Below are 20011 nucleotides of genomic sequence, written 5' to 3'. Positions count from 1 at the left end.
AACCAAGCCATTATACTAGCAAACACTCAGTGTACCTAGTGGCATCCTATACGTGGCTATTGGACTTTGCTATAGTCCCACTAGTGCAAAGACATTTGCAGAGCGCGTCTGCCTGCATTGCACACTACAACTCATTCTAACCAAGCCATTATACTAGCAAACACTCAGTGTACCTAGTGGCATCCTATACGTGGCTATTGGACTTTGCTATAGTCCCACTAGTGCAAAGATATTAGCAGAGCACATCTGCCTGCATTGCACACTCCAACTTTTTTAAACTAAGCAATTTTACTAGCAAACACTCAGTGTACCTAGTGGCATCCTAAACGTGGCTATTGGACTTTGCTATAGTCCCACTAGTGCAAAGACATTTGCAGAGCACGTCTGCCTGCATTGCACACTACAACTCATTGTTACTAAGCCATTATACTAGCAAACACTCAGTGTACCTAGTTGTATCCTAAACGTGGCTATTGTACTTTTGTCTATTCACAGTATTGGAACGATATTTGCAGCACGTCTGCCTGCATTGCACACTCTAACTTTTTTAAACTCAGCCATTTATAGTAGCAAACACTCAGTGTACCTAGTTGTATCCTAAACGTGGCTATTGTACTTTTGTCAATTCACAGTATTGGAACGTTATTTGCAGCACGTCTGCCTGCATTGCACACTCAAACTTTTTTAAACTCAGCCATTTATAGTAGCAAACACTCAGTGTACCTAGTTGTATCCTAAACGTGGCTATTGTACTTTTGTCTATTCACAGTATTGGAACGATATTTGCAGCACGTCTGCCTGCATTGCACACTCTAACTTTTTTAAACTCAGCCATTATACTAGCAAACACTCAGTGTACCTAGTTGTATCCTAAACGTGGCTATTGTACTTTTGTCTATTCACAGTATTGGAACGTTATTTGCAGCACGTCTGCCTGCATTGCACACTCAAACTTTTTTAAACTCAGCCATTTATAGTAGCAAACACTCAGTGTACCTAGTTGTATCCTAAACGTGGCTATTGTACTTTTGTCAATTCACAGTATTGGAACGTTATTTGCAGCACGTCTGCCTGCATTGCACACTCAAACTTTTTTAAACTCAGCCATTATACTAGCAAACACTCACTGTACCTAGTTGTATCCTAAACGTGGCTATTGTACTTTTGTCAATTCACAGTATTGGAACGTTATTTGCAGCACGTCTGCCTGCATTGCACACTCAAACTTTTTTAAACTCAGCCATTATACTAGCAAACACTCACTGTACCTAGTTGTATCCTAAACGTGGCTATTGTACTTTTGTCAATTCACAGTATTGGAACGTTATTTGCAGCACGTCTGCCTGCATTGCACACTCAAACTTTTTTAAACTCAGCCATTTATAGTAGCAAACACTCAGTGTACCTAGTTGTATCCTAAACGTGGCTATTGTACTTTTGTCTATTCACAGTATTGGAACGTTATTTGCAGCACGTCTGCCTGCATTGCACACTCTAACTTTTTTAAACTCAGCCATTATACTAGCAAACACTCAGTGTACCTAGTTGTATCCTAAACGTGGCTATTTTACTTTTGTCTATTCACAGTATTGGAACGATATTTGCAGCACGTCTGCCTGCATTGCACACTCTAACTTTTTTAAACTCAGCCATTATACTAGCAAACACTCACTGTACCTAGTTGTATCCTAAACGTGGCTATTGTACTTTTGTCAATTCACAGTATTGGAACGTTATTTGCAGCACGTCTGCCTGCATTGCACACTCAAACTTTTTTAAACTCAGCCATTATACTAGCAAACACTCACTGTACCTAGTTGTATCCTAAACGTGGCTATTGTACTTTTGTCAATTCACAGTATTGGAACGTTATTTGCAGCACGTCTGCCTGCATTGCACACTCAAACTTTTTTAAACTCAGCCATTATACTAGCAAACACTCACTGTACCTAGTTGTATCCTAAACGTGGCTATTGTACTTTTGTCAATTCACAGTATTGGAACGTTATTTGCAGCACGTCTGCCTGCATTGCACACTCAAACTTTTTTAAACTCAGCCATTTATAGTAGCAAACACTCAGTGTACCTAGTTGTATCCTAAACGTGGCTATTGTACTTTTGTCTATTCACAGTATTGGAACGTTATTTGCAGCACGTCTGCCTGCATTGCACACTCTAACTTTTTTAAACTCAGCCATTATACTAGCAAACACTCAGTGTACCTAGTTGTATCCTAAACGTGGCTATTTTACTTTTGTCTATTCACAGTATTGGAACGATATTTGCAGCACGTCTGCCTGCATTGCACACTCTAACTTTTTTAAACTCAGCCATTATACTAGCAAACACTCAGTGTACCTAGTTGTATCCTAAACGTGGCTATTGTACTTTTGTCAATTCACAGTATTGGAACGTTATTTGCAGCACGTCTGCCTGCATTGCACACTCAAACTTTTTTAAACTCAGCCATTATACTAGCAAACACTCACTGTACCTAGTTGTATCCTAAACGTGGCTATTGTACTTTTGTCTATTCACAGTATTGGAACGTTATTTGCAGCACGTCTGCCTGCATTGCACACTCTAACTTTTTTAAACTCAGCCATTATACTAGCAAACACTCAGTGTACCTAGTTGTATCCTAAACGTGGCTATTGTACTTTTGTCAATTCACAGTATTGGAACGTTATTTGCAGCACGTCTGCCTGCATTGCACACTCAAACTTTTTTAAACTCAGCCATTATACTAGCAAACACTCACTGTACCTAGTTGTATCCTAAACGTGGCTATTGTACTTTTGTCAATTCACAGTATTGGAACGTTATTTGCAGCACGTCTGCCTGCATTGCACACTCAAACTTTTTTAAACTCAGCCATTATACTAGCAAACACTCAGTGTACCTAGTTGTATCCTAAACGTGGCTATTGTACTTTTGTCTATTCACACTACTGCAAATCTATGTGCAGCACCTCTGCATGACAACCTCGTGCTCTGTTTTTAATAAGCTATAATGATAGCACAAAATACTGCCATTTTGTGGCATCATAGAACTGGCTGTTGTATTCCATTAGTGCCCCACTGGTGACAAGCTATTTCTAGCACCTCTACATCACACCCTCATGCACATTTAGCTACGCTAATGTTATAGCAAACTCATGGAATTCATTGCTGCATTTCATAATTCGGAGGGATAGAAAGTCAGGCTTCCTTTAGCTTTTCCTTCTGTTCATAGACAGCATCTCCAAGACAAATTTCCCCTCCACGTCTAAGTGTGGAGAGGCAGCTAGTGCGCATGCGTGTGCCGATGTACCCCAGCTGCAGCATAATTACAGTGTTTCGCCTAGTGAGTATGCTCAGCCTGACTGTGCCATTCCTGACGCTAAGTCTTCATTTCGGGATACAGCGCATGCTCCCACACTAAGTGTGAAAAGCCTCTTTGCACAGGTGCTTGCATTCTGTGCCGGGTCTAAGTCCTGTTTTGTGCCTAGACACCATGCTAAAGCTGATAGTCTTTTTTCAGAGACTGTATTTCATGCTACTGAGCATGCTCAGGCACTTCCTGCATCAGAGACTAGGTCCGGTAATGAACTCTTTGGCCCTGGCCCTGATGTGGGGGTCCCATATAGACCACAGGGCATCAGGTGTCCTCCCAAATGGCTTGCAGAGGCCCACACCTATGACTTGTCACCGCATTATTGATGGTCAGACGATGACTGGTGAGGTGTTTGGGTCATGGCAGCCATGAGGTCATCATTGAAGTTGCGTTTCCAAATAGGACGCTAGTTATGCCACTCATGACGTGTCACTCTGCTTTTGTCTCCAGGAGGTGCATTGTGGTTCACCCTGGTTTGGGGCGGACCCAGGTTATAAAAGGGGCTGGAGCCAACAAGGAGGTGCGCAGTCTTCTATTATGCTCCGAAAGAGCACACCTCCATGTGTTGAACCCATTGCGGCTTTAGGCCAGAGGTAGGCAGGGATAGGGTGGTGGATGCAGGCCACCACCACAGTTGGTAACGCAGAACGGTTAAGACCAGCTCCTGTCCTAACAGTCCTGCTTGTGCAGCCCAGTGGCATTAACAGGCCTGCTGCTGCTGATGCGCCTGCTGTCCACAGGTGTGGCCCCTACGCACACGGTCAGCGTACTCAATGGCCCCTGTGTTGTTAACAGGGAGTTCCTGGGCTGGGTGGGCATGTGGACCCTGTGACGCTAACAGGGCTCACAGTCTCCAGATCCGAATGGCGTCTAACTCGGTTCAGGCTACTATTAGTTTCATAGCCACACAGCTCTGTATCCTCCACCAAACCTTCAAGTTGCCAACCTCTCCTTTTCCAACTGGGAGCACGGTGGACACTGACTGCTGAAGGTGATATATACCTTTCTCTTTCTTTTCTTATTAATTTTTGTTATATAGCGGTCACAGATTATATACCACTTTATCCAAATCTGCCAGTCCCACTGTAACAGATGTTGTTTCTTCAGCAAATGTTACAGTTGTTTAACCACCAAATCCACGGACCAAAATTTTTTTCCCCTTTCCAACACACCTGTTCCCCTTTCCAACAGCATCTGTCCTTTTTCAACTCATTTTGGGATATGACCAAAAGTGCAACTGTGCAGGGACACCGTACTCAACGCCATCTCAGCACAGCAGCCATCCCTCGGTCCCTCCGATGTGGACAAGTAAAAGACCATTTCCTCCTATCCATGACAAAGTGTTGAGATTCACTCTGTGCAGCACTGGTGTTTAGTGGAAAAGTAGATCTAAGATTGCGTACCACATTCTGCAGATACTCCTGTATACGTGCGTCTATTTCTATGGCAGGAATTAGTTCGCCAAATTTTGTCTTGTACCGGGGATCTAACAGTGTGGCAACCCAGTATTCAGGATTACTTCAAATTCATACAATCCGAGGGTCATGTAGGTAGTGCAGCAAGAAGGCGCTCATGTGTCTTGTGCATCCAGGAGGACCAAGTCCTTGGTGTGTTGGTGGCAGAGAGGTGAGAATCGTGCATCCTTCCTCTGCCCTCTACCCACAACCTCGCACAACCGAAATGTGAGCAAGCTCTCACTCATCTGCTGAGTCTTCCATGCCCATCGCCAGTTCGTCCTCCATTTCTTCATGGGCTCCTGCACTTTCATCAACACTTTTTGCTGATACTATGCGCCCTTGTTAATCCCTCTCCCTCACCATGACTGCCGCATAGGTGCCGCTGACCATCTGGACCTCGTAGATCTTGTTATCCCTTCCGCATATGACTCCTCCTGTACTTCCTCCCCTTCCTCTTGTCCCAACACCTGACTCCGAATAATAATTACAGTGTGCTCCATCATGTAGATGACCAGAATTGTCACGCTGAGAATGACATTGCCAGTGCTAAACATCTTCGTCGACATTTCAAAACTGTGTAGCAGGGTGCATAGGTCCTTGATCTGACACCACTCCAGCAGCGTGATCTGCACCACCTCTGGATCAACTTATCCCAGGCTATATGTCTTACCGTATTTCAGCAGGGCTCTGCGGTGCTGCCACACACGCTGCAACATGTGCAGATTCCAATTCCTGCGTGTCGGAACATCGCATTTCCGGCGTTTAACTGCCAGACCCTAAGACTTCCGGAGTGATGAAAGTTGTTGAGCTGCTGTGTGCGCACGATGGAAGTGAGCACATAGCGAGCGTGCCCGCTGCACAAGGCCATGTAGGCCGTGATGGTGTTTTAAAAATTGCTGGAGAATTCGGATCAACACGTGAGCCATAAAAGGCACGTGTGTCACATTGCCCTGAGGATGGCCCGCAGCCAGGTTTGCATCATTGCCGCACACGGCTGTTAAGTCACCAACGGAGTCCGCTCCGTCAATTTGTACTCCGGTCGCCAGGTGACAACGTGTTCCTTTCATGAATAGTGCTGATGATGGGAGAGTAGTCGATGCCAGCGGCGCAGGTGGACGCAGGTTATGCTCACCCACTGGGCTGCATTACCTTGACAGATGCAGAATCTCTGGCTGAATGTAGCTGGTGGGTATCTCACAGATGAAATACCATCATTCAGCTACAACCAATGGGAAGACACCACACCCTTTTTTATGCCCATCCTGTCTGCAGACCACTGCCAGACATAGCTATGAACCTCTGGTTAATTTTACCCCCAGTTCAGTTTTATGATTTTGTGTGCTTGTTACCTGACTACTTTTCCTGCTTGCTGTTTATGTACCTTGTTGGCCGATACGCATTTCACCTCTGCTTGTTTTCTGATTAAGTCCTGGCCGTCCCATTCTGTTCCTGTTCCTCAATTAATGTTTTGACCCTGCCTGACTACTATTCTCTGTAATAGCGGTGTGACTCACATTTCCCATACATTTCAAAGTAAAACTTTGACCGCCTGATGGCATTGAGCTCTGCTGCCAGCATAGTAAGGAGGTGTGTGGTAGTCCTTGTGCGCAGTTGCAAGGAAGGGTGGCCTGACCACACAGGGTTTGCGCAAAGGTAGAGGACCCACACGAGGTTGAAGAGGCAGAAGCAGTGTATTAACTTCTACATACAGAACAAGGATTGAAACAACTCGTGGGGACGGCAAGACTTGTACAGCAGACCCTTCTCCATCTCTCACCATAGTTTGCCAGTGCCCAGTCAGTGACATGTAATGACCCTGTCTATGCTTACTGGTCCAAGTATCTGTGTTGAAATGCACCCTGTCGCACACAGATTTTCTCAAGGAAGTGGTGATGTTGTGTGCGACATGCCGGTGTAGCGCGGGCATGCTTTTCTTGGAGAAGCAGTGGTGATTGGGCATCTGGTACTGGGGCACAGCGACAGACATAAGGTCTGTAAAATCCTGTGTGTCCACTACGCGTAAAGGCAGCATTTCGGTAGCCAACAGCTTACAGAGGGATAGAGTCAACCACTTAGCTTTGTCATGGGTCGCAGTAAGTGGCCTTTTATTTGACCACATCTGAGGGACAGAGATCTGGCTGCTGTCTGTAGACGGTGTTGAGTAGGGTGTCCCTGGAAAAATGCAGGTTTGTGAGAAAAGTGCAGGCGGAGACATGATGTTGGCTTCATCTTGCCTTCAGATCTGTTCATCTTGTATCATTTTTAAAAAACACAGCAAGCAAGGGTTACTCCAAGCGGAGTCTCCCTTTTTTTCCAAAAATTGGGCCCCACACAGACACCTTATCAGTGGCAGCACTTGTGCCCTAGTTGCAAACAGGATGTTTTGATTTGCATCAAGCACATTCCAAATCCACAAGCATTTACTCTCCCCAGGATGACACAGGGGTAGTAAATTCCTTCTGGATCCATGACTTGTTCATTTTGATGAACGTCAGTCTGTCCACATTGTCACTGGACAGACGCGTGCGCTTATCTGTCAGCACACACCCAGCAGCACTGAAGACACGTTCAGAGACAACGCTGGCAGCTGGACACGACAAAATCTTCGAGGCGTAACTGGAGAGCTCTTGACATTTTTCTAGATTTGAAGCACAAAAGGAGCAAGGCTCCATTTGCAAAGTCATTGCATCGATGTTCATTTGGAGATACTCCTGTATCATCCTCTCCATCCGTTGACTATGTGTCAGACTTGTTGTCTCTGGTGGCCTTGCAAAGGAGGGTCTAAAAAAATTATGAAAAGATTCCATAAAATTGCTGTTACCAGCACCAGATACGGTCCTACTGGTACGGGTAGACTGTTGAAGATGACGAGGCCGTCCCATGTTTGTCAAGTTACAACTGGGAGAATCACTCCCTTCACCTGCACGGTTGTTTGGTGGAAAAGCCGAGCTAAGATCGAGTAACAGCTTCTGCTGATACTCCTGCATACGTGCGTCCCTTTCTATGGGTGGAATTATGTCACAAAATTTGGACTTGTCCCGGGGATCTAATAGTGTGGCAAGCCAGTAGTCATCATCACTTCTAATTTTGACAATACGAGGGTCATGTTGGAGGTAGTGCAACAAGAAGGCACTCATGTGTCTTGCGCAGCCATGCGCACCAAGTCCACGCTGTGTTTGTGGCATAGAGGTGCTAACCGTTCTTTCTTCCTCTGTCATCTCCCCCCAACCTCTTTCAACTGAAATTTGACCAAGGTCCCCCTCATCTGCTGAGTCTTCCATGTCCATGGACAGTTCGTCCTCCATATCTTCATGTCCTCCTGCACCTTCCTCAACATCTCACCTGCTACCATGCGCCCTTGTTGATCCCTGTCCCCCATGGTCCCATGCCTGCCGCGTTGGTGATGATGAACGTCTGGACCTTGGTGATGTTGTTGTGTCTTGCGCATATGAATCCTCCTGTAGTTCCTCCCCTTCCTGTTGTCCCACCCCCTGACTACGAATAGTGTTTAGCGTGTGCTCCAGCATGTAAATGACTGTAATCGTCATGCTGATAATGGCATTGTCAGCGCTAAACATATTCGTCGCCATGTCGAAACTGTGCAGAAGGGTGCATAGGTCCTTGATCTGAGATCACTCCATCAGGGTGATCTGCCCCACTTCTGCATCTCGTTGGCCCAGGCTATACATCATGACGTATTGCACCAGGGCTCGCCGGTGCTGCCACAGTCGCTGTAACATGTGGAGAGTTGAATTCCAGCGTGTCGCCACATCGCATTTCAGGCGATGAACCGGCAGGCCGAAAGACTTCTGGAGCGATGCAAGTCGCTCAGGTGCGGCGGTTGAACAGCGGAAGTGAGCACTGCAGACAGTTTCCGTGCCCTGGTCAGAAGGCCATCTAGGCCGGGATAGTGTGTTAAAAATTGCTGGACAACAAGGTTAAACACGTGAGCCATACAAGGCACGTGTGTCACCTTGCCCAGGCGAAGGGCCGCACCCAGGTTTGCAGCATTGTCGCACACGGCCTTACCAGGCTGCAGGTTGAGTGGAGACAACCATTTATCAAAATCAGTCTCCAGAGCTGCCCACAACTCAGTCGCTGTGTGACTCCTATTTCAAAGACATGTCAAGCTAAAGACCGCCTGATGCCGTTGCGCTCTGCTACCAGCATAGTAATGAGGGGTGCGTGATTCCTTCTGCGCAGTGAGAACGCTGGTGGCCTGACCAGGCAGGCTTGGGGCGGAGGTGGAGGACCCAGATGAGGTGGAGGATGCAGAAGCAGTGGCGGAACTTGGACAGACAGAGGATTGACACACAAGTCGTGGGGACGGCAAGACTTGTGCAGCAGACCCTTCACCATCTATCACCATAGTTACCCAGTGGCCAGTCAGCGACATGTAACGTCCCTGTCCATGCTTACTGGTCCAAGTATCGGTGGTGAAATGCACCCGTTCACACACAGAGTTTCTCAAGGAAGCGGTGATGTTGTGTGCGACATGCTGGTGTAGCGCGGGCACACCTTTCTTAGAGAAGTAGTGGCGACTAGGCATCTGGTACTGGGGCACAGCGACAGACATAAGGTCTCTAAAATCCTGTGTGTCCACTAGGCGGAAAGGCAGCATTTCTGTAGTCAACAGCTTACAGAGGGATAGAGTCAACCTCTTCGCTTTGTCATGGGTCGCAGGAAGTGGCCTTTTATTTGACCACATCTGAGGGACAGAGATCTGGCTGCTGTGTGTAGACGGTGTTGAGTCGGGTGTCCCTGGAAAAATGCAGCTTTGTGAGGAAAGTGCAGGCGGAGACATGATGTTGCCTTCATCCAAAGTTGGTGCTATCGATGTCTGAGAGAGCTGTACACACTCACTTGTTTCCCCTTCCAAACCAACTGACGACCTACCAAGCAAACTGCCTGTTGCGGTTACAGTGGTGGAAGTTGTGGGTGGAAAAACAGGTGTGACAGCTGTCCCCACAGTCCTAGAAGATGACGAGCGCGCGGATGCACTGGAAGGGGCAGGCGGTGGATGGTTCGCTCCGCTAGGCCGCATTGCAGCACGGTGAGCTTCCCATCGGGCCATATGATATTTATTCATGTGACGATTCATGGAAGAAGTTGTCAAACTGCTGAGGTTTTGACCTCTACTAAGAGAACCATGACAAATTTTACAGATCACATAATTTGGGCGATCTTTTTCTATGTCAAAAAAGGACCTGGCTAGGCAAGGCTTAGAGGCCATGCGACCTGTTGATCCACCCCGAATAATGCTCAGAGGCAGAGTGGTGGCTGAGGATGCAGTTGTAGACGTGCTACCAGTGCTCCGACTGTGTCCAGGAAGGCGCCAGGTTACTTCGACGTCGGTTGCATCCTCCTCCACCGCCTCTGTTGACCTCCTCGAGTGTCTGACTGTGGGTTGACAGTAGGTGTGATCTAGAACTTAATCATCAATTGTTGTGTTTGCACTCCCCTACCCCTCAGACCGAGTTTCTTCTTGCCCTGACCGAATATTTAAGTTGTCATCCCAATCGGGTATCTGCGTCTCATCTTCATCAGTATGTTCCTCATTGCCTATAACCACAGTTGTTGGAAAGGCAGCATTTTGGTAGCCAACAGTTTGCATATGATGAAAGTCAACCTCCAAGCCATTTCATGCCCTTCTAAAAGCATGTAAAACACAGCGAGGGGACTCCAACCACAGTCTCCCTCGTTGCCACTAACTGGGCCACACACACCCCACTTGACTGGCATCGGTTGAGCCCCCTTTTGAAAAAGAAAAAGATGCTTTGCATGAAGCACTCTCAAAAATACGCGTGCCTTTCCCGTCCCCTGGCTGACCCAGGGGAAGAAAAGTCCTCTGAGAGCCATGACTTGTTCATCTTGGTTCTTTTAGAGACACAGCGAGGGGACTCCAACCACAGTCTCCCTCGTTGCCACTAACTGGGCCACACACACCCCACTTGACTGGCATCGGTTGAGCCCCCTTTTGAAAAAGAAAAAGATGCTTTGCATGAAGCACTCTCAAAAATACGCGTGCCTTTCCCGTCCCCTGGCTGACCCAGGGGAAGAAAAGTCCTCTGAGAGCCATGACTTGTTCATCTTGGTTCTTTTAGAGACACAGCGAGGGGACTCCAACCACAGTCTCCCTCGTTGCCACTAACTGGGCCACACACACCCCACTTGACTGGCATCGGTTGAGCCCCCTTTTGAAAAAGAAAAAGATGCTTTGCATGAAGCACTCTCAAAAATACGCGTGCCTTTCCCGTCCCCTGGCTGACCCAGGGGAAGAAAAGTCCTCTGAGAGCCATGACTTGTTCATCTTGGTTCTTTTAGAGACACAGCGAGGGGACTCCAACCACAGTCTCCCTCGTTGCCACTAACTGGGCCACACACACCCCACTTGACTGGCATCGGTTGAGCCCCCTTTTGAAAAAGAAAAAGATGCTTTGCATGAAGCACTCTCAAAAATACGCGTGCCTTTCCCGTCCCCTGGCTGACCCAGGGGAAGAAAAGTCCTCTGAGAGCCATGACTTGTTCATCTTGGTTCTTTTAGAGACACAGCGAGGGGACTCCAACCACAGTCTCCCTCGTTGCCACTAACTGGGCCACACACACCCCACTTGACTGGCATCGGTTGAGCCCCCTTTTGAAAAAGAAAAAGATGCTTTGCATGAAGCACTCTCAAAAATACGCGTGCCTTTCCCGTCCCCTGGCTGACCCAGGGGAAGAAAAGTCCTCTGAGAGCCATGACTTGTTCATCTTGGTTCTTTTAGAGACACAGCGAGGGGACTCCAACCACAGTCTCCCTCGTTGCCACTAACTGGGCCACACACACCCCACTTGACTGGCATCGGTTGAGCACCCTTTTGAAAAAGAAAAAGATGCTTTGCATGAAGCACTCTCAAAAATACGCGTGCCTTTCCCGTCCCCTGGCTGACCCAGGGGAAGAAAAGTCCTCTGAGAGCCATGACTTGTTCATCTTGGTTCTTTTAGAGACACAGCGAGGGGACTCCAACCACAGTCTCCCTCGTTGCCACTAACTGGGCCACACACACCCCACTTGACTGGCATCGGTTGAGCACCCTTTTGAAAAAGAAAAAGATGCTTTGCATGAAGCACTCTCAAAAATACGCGTGCCTTTCCCGTCCCCTGGCTGACCCAGGGGAAGAAAAGTCCTCTGAGAGCCATGACTTGTTCATCTTGGTTCTTTTAGAGACACAGCGAGGGGACTCCAACCACAGTCTCCCTCGTTGCCACTAACTGGGCCACACACACCCCACTTGACTGGCATCGGTTGACCCCCCCTTTTGACAAAGAAAAAGATGCTTTGCATGAAGCACTCTCAAAAATACGCGTGCCTTTCCCGTCCCCTGGCTGACCCAGGGGAAGAAAAGTCCTCTGAGAGCCATGACTTGTTCATCTTGGTTCTTTTAGAGACACAGCGAGGGGACTCCAACCACAGTCTCCCTCGTTGCCACTAACTGGGCCACACACACCCCACTTGACTGGCATCGGTTGACCCCCCCTTTTGACAAAGAAAAAGATGCTTTGCATGAAGCACTCTCAAAAATACGCGTGCCTTTCCCGTCCCCTGGCTGACCCAGGGGAAGAAAAGTCCTCTGAGAGCCATGACTTGTTCATCTTGGTTCTTTTAGAGACACAGCGAGGGGACTCCAACCACAGTCTCCCTCGTTGCCACTAACTGGGCCACACACACCCCACTTGACTGGCATCGGTTGAGCCCCCTTTTGAAAAAGAAAAAGATGCTTTGCATGAAGCACTCTCAAAAATACGCGTGCCTTTCCCGTCCCCTGGCTGACCCAGGGGAAGAAAAGTCCTCTGAGAGCCATGACTTGTTCATCTTGGTTCTTTTAGAGACACAGCGAGGGGACTCCAACCACAGTCTCCCTCGTTGCCACTAACTGGGCCACACACACCCCACTTGACTGGCATCGGTTGAGCACCCTTTTGAAAAAGAAAAAGATGCTTTGCATGAAGCACTCTCAAAAATACGCGTGCCTTTCCCGTCCCCTGGCTGACCCAGGGGAAGAAAAGTCCTCTGAGAGCCATGACTTGTTCATCTTGGTTCTTTTAGAGACACAGCGAGGGGACTCCAACCACAGTCTCCCTCGTTGCCACTAACTGGGCCACACACACCCCACTTGACTGGCATCGGTTGACCCCCCCTTTTGACAAAGAAAAAGATGCTTTGCATGAAGCACTCTCAAAAATACGCGTGCCTTTCCCGTCCCCTGGCTGACCCAGGGGAAGAAAAGTCCTCTGAGAGCCATGACTTGTTCATCTTGGTTCTTTTAGAGACACAGCGAGGGGACTCCAACCACAGTCTCCCTCGTTGCCACTAACTGGGCCACACACACCCCACTTGACTGGCATCGGTTGAGCCCCCTTTTGAAAAAGAAAAAGATGCTTTGCATGAAGCACTCTCAAAAATACGCGTGCCTTTCCCGTCCCCTGGCTGACCCAGGGGAAGAAAAGTCCTCTGAGAGCCATGACTTGTTCATCTTGGTTCTTTTAGAGACACAGCGAGGGGACTCCAACCACAGTCTCCCTCGTTGCCACTAACTGGGCCACACACACCCCACTTGACTGGCATCGGTTGAGCCCCCCTTTTGACAAAGAAAAAGATGCTTTGCATGAAGCACTCTCAAAAATACGCGTGCCTTTCGCCTCCCCTGGCTGACCCAGGGGAAGAAAAGTCCTCTGAGAGCCAGGTCCACATTGTCAGTGGACAGACACGTGTGCTTATCTGCCAGCAGACCCCCAGCAGCACTGAAGACAGGTTCCGAGAGAACGCTGGCTGCAGGACACGACAAGATCCTCAAGGCGTACGTGGCGAGCTCAGGCAATTTATCCAGATTGGAAGCCTAAAATGAGCAGGGCTCAAGTTGCACAATAATGGAATCGATGTTTCTTTGCATATACTCATATATCTGTGTGTCTCCCTCTTTTTCCTTGTCCAGCTGTTTTGTTTTCACATGAGTATATGTCCTTGTCACTTTCCCATGTGTTTGTGTTATGTTGTGAGTTGTTTGTCACCTTTTGGACACCTTTCAGGGTGTTTTCTAGGTGTTTTACTGTGTTTGTGATTGCCTGCCATTGTTTCCTATGGGCTCGAGTTCGGTTCGTCGAACGTTCGACGAGCCGAACTCGAGCCAGACCCCCCGTTCGGCGAACCGCCTCGAGCCGAACCGGGACCGGTTCGCTCATCTCTAGACATGATAGACTAGTATCTGCCTGCATTTCTTAGCATTAAGGGCACCTAGAAATGGACAACTTTGAAGCATATAGATATATAGATGCAGTGGCCGGTGAAGGAAACTAAAGGGGAGAAAAGACCTCATAAATAAAGGTTGGTTACAATCTGCATCTCCAGCATTTTGGGTTTTTTTTCAGCACTGGAGTGGTGCTTTAAATCTAAGTCCCCTGCTACCTGTCATATACACACCTTCCAGTGATGTTATCATTTGTTGACACTACTCCGGTCCTGTGGCATCATCTTATGCCCATATTTTCTGGCTATCCATAAGTTAGAAGTTACATAACAAGGTATCAATGCAACTCTATAAGAGCCAGAACGAGGCTCTCATAGTGATGCATTGAGTTATGAAACACTGGAGCTGCCAGCAGGTCACAAATCAGAGGAGACCAACTGGAGCGGCGCAGCTGACAGATGTGTAGACTGAGTGTCGGGAAAGTCTCCCGAGGATAAAATGGATTGTGGATGAAGAACAAGACCAATCCATGCCAGAGAACTGTTACTTTACTGAGGGTGTAGCGTAAAATTATATGAATCACACATAACACAAGTGAAATATAACATAAACCTTCTGTCAGTAATGACCAGGACCCCTGTGCTTCACAAGGGACATAGACCTTAGATGTACCAGGTGATGATTCTTTACCTTACCTTGGCCTCTGCCTAGTGCAGCAGCCAAATAATTAGTCTGTAAGGAACGGTGAAAACCGATGTGCACTAGCTGGCCCGTCGATGGTGCAGCACAAAGGTTCTCAAACATATTTTATCTCTAACCACCCTTTTACACCCACCCAAGCAGAGATATGATTGAGAGAGGTGGTGAATAAAGTCTCTTTTACTGCGAGTACTTTGCATGTGGAAACAAATTTCTGTTGTCTTAGACTCTAAACCTAACTAACTACTCTTGGCACTAAACTCTAGATTTGTGTACATGTACTTACCGAGATCTCTGTGACAGAGCCTGAGCTCAGGACTTACCAACCGTAACATGATTGCTGGAAGTGTTGCAGAAGTATGGTTGATCAGTAGCTGGATGAAAGAGGAAGTAGTGATGAGTCTGGCACTTGTAGGTCAGGACTTTCTGGAGGGTAAAGCATATTTATTAAATAACAAAGTGCATAGTGCATACATAAAGTAACAGACAAATAGAACAAAAAATGAGAACAGGAATGGTAAATGTCTGGCACAGAACCTAAATGAGCGATGTCCACTTCACAGGTACAGAAACATAAGCATTAGACAATTAGCTGGCTAATCCAAATGGAAGTACTGTATATAGATAGTATTTGCCAACTGGCAGTAATTGAAAATTGTATTAACAACCTGCTAAGTTAAATATACTAGCATCACATCCATAATGCCCAGATTCAAAAGCAAAAATGCTGAAAGAAGGGTAACATCAAAAGATGTAAGACCTGTAGTAGTTTGAAAAATTACCGGCTACTGTGGCAGGCAAGGAACTCCGACGTACGTTTCATTGCCTCTACCAGATACCTGGCTGCATCATCTTTTCCGTCCTTCTGTTTTTTTCTTACTACGTGCTGGAGCCCAGGTCTTACAGACTTTTTCTTTCATTTCTGAACAGAACCAATGTGGCTTTTGATTGGGTGCAGCCGACAGGTGACATGAATACTGTGAAAAACATCGAATTATGTGATATTCAATTCACCTGAACACTTTTTTTATACACACTTGGACATTAGTAGAGGTGCGGGGGTGGGGAGGGAACATTTAATTTTTTGACTCAGGCAGCAGAAAAGTTAGAGTTGAATCTTACCATGGGCCCTCTGCAGCTGTGACCAACCTTCCTAAGAACCATTTGATGATTTTTTTCTATGCATTTTATATTTGTATGCGATGAATTTACATTATTGGCACGCTGACTGAAATTTCTTTTTCAAGGTTATATTGATGTTAATTAAAGGGGAAATTCACTGTTAACTAAAGGGATTTAATGCACTGAGCACAAGAAGAGTTCGAACTTAGAAGTGTAATTAATAATAAAGGCCATTTATAGCGTGTATAACAAAGGGTCATTGGTGATCGACCCTTTTACTTAATTCATAAAATGTGCAAGAAGAAAAGAACAGAAGAAAATAATAAGAGTGAAATTTATCTTGAACGACCTTTTGACATTGTTACTCTTATTATAGAGTCCTTTCACTATTACTGCATGTCCTCTGTAGTCTGTGGCCATTATCCATTCTTGACCCTTTGCTAGATTATCATTTGCCAAGTCTTTACTAAAATAGCTATAAAAAAGTGACATTATATAATAAGCTATTAGAAGTCATCGTTGAGTACATTGTTATGAAACTGATTTCTCAAAAACTATTGCATTTAAGACTTGTTCACATTATATTTTTTCCTAGTTTACTTTTAGTTGTATATTGTCATTTTTTTTTCTTGATTTTAGTAACATGATATTTAATTTTCCTCTAGAATAATGCATCTAGAATTTGGAAATCCGTGAACTTGGCCTTTCTCTCAAGTTCACCATTTCTATAATTATTTTATATGCAATTTGGACAAATTAATGCATAGACCTTTCCTGCATATTCAGGTGAGGATTTATCAAAGATTTATGTAAAGGACAGATTATACTTCTCCCCTGTGAATTTACACCTATCTTAATACATGATGTGTTGCTAGCTTTGGCTGCTATTGATTGACATTGCTTGTTGTTGCACAGTCTGTGGTCCACTCCCAAATCCTTCTGCATCGTGGATTCACCCAATGTAATCCCATTTACTGTGTAATTTGCATGGATATTCTAGCTCTCCAAATGCATAACTTTGCATTTATATATATTGAGCCTCATCTTTCCGTTACCAGGCAAAGCATTCAACCTGTTTAAATTCCTGTGAGCAGGAAAAAATCCTCATTTGAGCTACAGCCTAGAATTTTGGTGTCAACTCTGTAAGCCCTGATCTATCATTAAGAAATGTGTTCTGCCCGTTGTATATGAATTGCTTAGTGAAAACCAAGTCATGGGTAAATAGAGTGAGGGAACCTCAAACTAAGCAGCAATGAATTTAAGTGTATGGAGGTTGGCATTTCCATTGCCAATATAGAAAGTCGTTTTTTTTTCCAATACAAAATGTTAAACAGGAGCTAATTAAAAGAGATTTTCAGTCTTGCAAAAGTGGACCTCAAATGCTTGCAGGAATGTAAAAGAAAAGTCAATGGGTACCCCCCCTCGCTGCTTCAGTGTTCCTTTCCTGGTTTCTGTGTTTTGGTTGCAGTTGTGACATCACATTGACAGCGTACATCACTGCTGCAGCAAATCACTAAACTATACAGCTGAAAAATGATTCTTTTTGCCACATAACCTGTAGGTTTTGATATATGCTGTCCACTTGGTTTCGTCTCTTTCATGTCTTTGACCGCAGTATTTGCAGTGGACAGTGCTTGATCTTGTCTTTCCTTCCATAGATACCTTCCATGTATCTTATCATCATCATTATCACTGGTGCCTGCCATCATCTTCAGGCTGCGTTTTGTCAGCTCCGCAGCCCTGTAGGTTTGCATGCATTTCTCTAAGGTCATCTCTCCCTTTCTCAATAATCTTTCTCTGAGCCGAGTGTCTATGATGCCGCACACTATTCTGTCTCTTATGAAACTATCTCTGATTTCCCCAAAGCCACATGTTGCAGCCAATGTCCTCAGCTCTGTCACATATCTGTCTACATTTTCACCATCCTCCTGCTGCCTTGTGAAAAACTTGTATCTCTCCAAAGTCTCATTTTTCTTTGTGTCACATTGTTTATCAAATGCCTTCACAATCTCTGCTAGGACTATGCTGTCTGTGTCTGGGAGTAAGGTCTGGGCTATTTCTCTGCCTTTTTCCCCAATTAAGTAATAAAACACCTTTACTTTATGTTTGTCATCCGTGGGGGCCACTGTCAGATCCATATACAGAGTAAACTCTTTCCAGTATCTCCATGTCTGGGATAGATTATATGATGTGACATCCAATTTCTGAGGGGGCTTCAGACCAGTCTCCATTTTGCAGTAATGACAGGAAATCTGTACAGTTGCAATGATACGCTGTACAGTCCCAGTCTCACACACAAGCTCTGAGGATTTGCAGGTTTGTCACATGAAGGTACTGTGCCCAGCTGCCACCATGTTCGGCTTGTTGAGTCTCTCAGAAATCACACTATTTTCAGGCTCTTTATTCATGTGCTTTTGTGACGCCCTGGCCAGCCAGGTAGTCACAGATAGGACCCCACATTACACCTGTCCCTCATAGGTAACATACAGCCAAATACATAAACCCTAGTCACCCCCCTCAGGGCTGGATGGACACACCAGGGGGTGGAACCAGGTGGTTGGAAGACGCTCACCGAGGAGTTCAGACAGCCTGGGGCGGGAAAGTAGCCAGATAAGGTCTAGAGTGCAAGTTGGAGAGGTGTGTGGGCTGGAGCTGTGTGCAGCTCCAGCAGAGGAGAAAACCCAAATTGAACAGGTGCCAGGGTAGGAGCCCCGGTACCTCAGGCTAGGAGGCAGACGGAGGCCTCTGTCTGCAGGAGCCGGGAAGATGGCTCGGTGGAACCGAGGTGGACCGGGACAGGGTAGTGGCTTGCCGGTACCAACCCGGGGAAACGACCCGGAAACCGGAGCACAAAGGGGGGGGTACTCAGACCCTGAAGCTAGGTCCAAAAGCTACTGGGGGCTAGCTAATTAACTGATTGCGGCCAGGACTAGAAATCATGTCCCAACTGAAGGCAACAATCCAACAAGGGGGATAGAAAGCCACCGCCTCGGCTCAGAGATCCCACGGGCCAGCGTCTGCGGGCAAAGGGCTCCTCAGGCAACCACAAGCCGGGAGCAGACTCCTGAAGTTGCAAGCGCAGGTAGTCCACCATCACAAACAGGTGTGGGAGAAAGACAGAGACCACCAGCTAGGTGGGGGACCAGAATGCAGCCGGCTGCGGGCACCGACTACCATCACCTTGGTTTACCAGAGACTCGTGTGTTTACTAATAGTGAGTACATCAGTGCCCTCCGGCCGCCCATCTCCCTGCACCGCCAAGCACTCCCTCAACGGGTCCCGGGACCACCATCCCTGCCCACGGAGGGGTTAACAACTTGCTGCCAAACATCTCCCCAGGTGCCCCGTAACTGCAGCGGTGGTGTCCACCTTCACCACATCCCGTGGGTGGCGTCACGAACTTAACACGGCTCCGGCCGTATACCTACGTCCCCAAACCACAAATCTCCTTTTAGTTGAAGTAACCGCGAGACCCTCGTGTCTGGAGACCCTTGAGCCACTCACTGAAGGTCCGGATCCGAGCGGCTCGGCTGCCGAGCATGGGGCGGTACACTTTTGTCAGCCATTACATCTGTATGCTGCCTGCATCTTACCTGTACTACCAGCGAGTTCCCACTTGTTTGTGGTGCACACATACAAGTAGTGAGACCCCTAGAGGTGATACAGCATGCAACATATTGCTACAGGGTACCCACCCTCACTGCGTCAGTGTTACTTTCCTGGTTTCTGTGTTTTGGTTGCAGTTGTGACATCACATTGATAGCGCACATCACTGCTGCCACCAATCACTGAACTTAGCACCTCATGTCATCTACATCGTTTTTGATGTGCTGTCATGTGTGAGGTGCAGGATGATATGCCGGCAGTGTCAGCCTCCATCCACCAAGGGTATCTGTTAAAACTGGCATGGAGACTCTTTGATAATGCAGGGAAGATAGGCAGTCCCTAGGAGGCAAGCAAAGCCTGAAGTCATGTGAGAGAGGACTCTGTGAGAAGATTGAGAACTCCGTGCCCTGAAGTACAAAGACTGTCCTTTTTGTCAGTGTTATGAGTAACAGTGAAGCAATAACTTTTTTGTGGAGTGCTTGGTGTGGTAAGAGACTATTCCAGGGGCAGCTGCGGACTATTGTGGAG

Source organism: Anomaloglossus baeobatrachus, chromosome 1 (assembly GCF_048569485.1).
Source record: "Anomaloglossus baeobatrachus isolate aAnoBae1 chromosome 1, aAnoBae1.hap1, whole genome shotgun sequence".
Taxonomy (NCBI): domain Eukaryota; kingdom Metazoa; phylum Chordata; class Amphibia; order Anura; family Aromobatidae; genus Anomaloglossus; species Anomaloglossus baeobatrachus.
Note: the sequence above shows the minus strand (reverse complement) of the source record.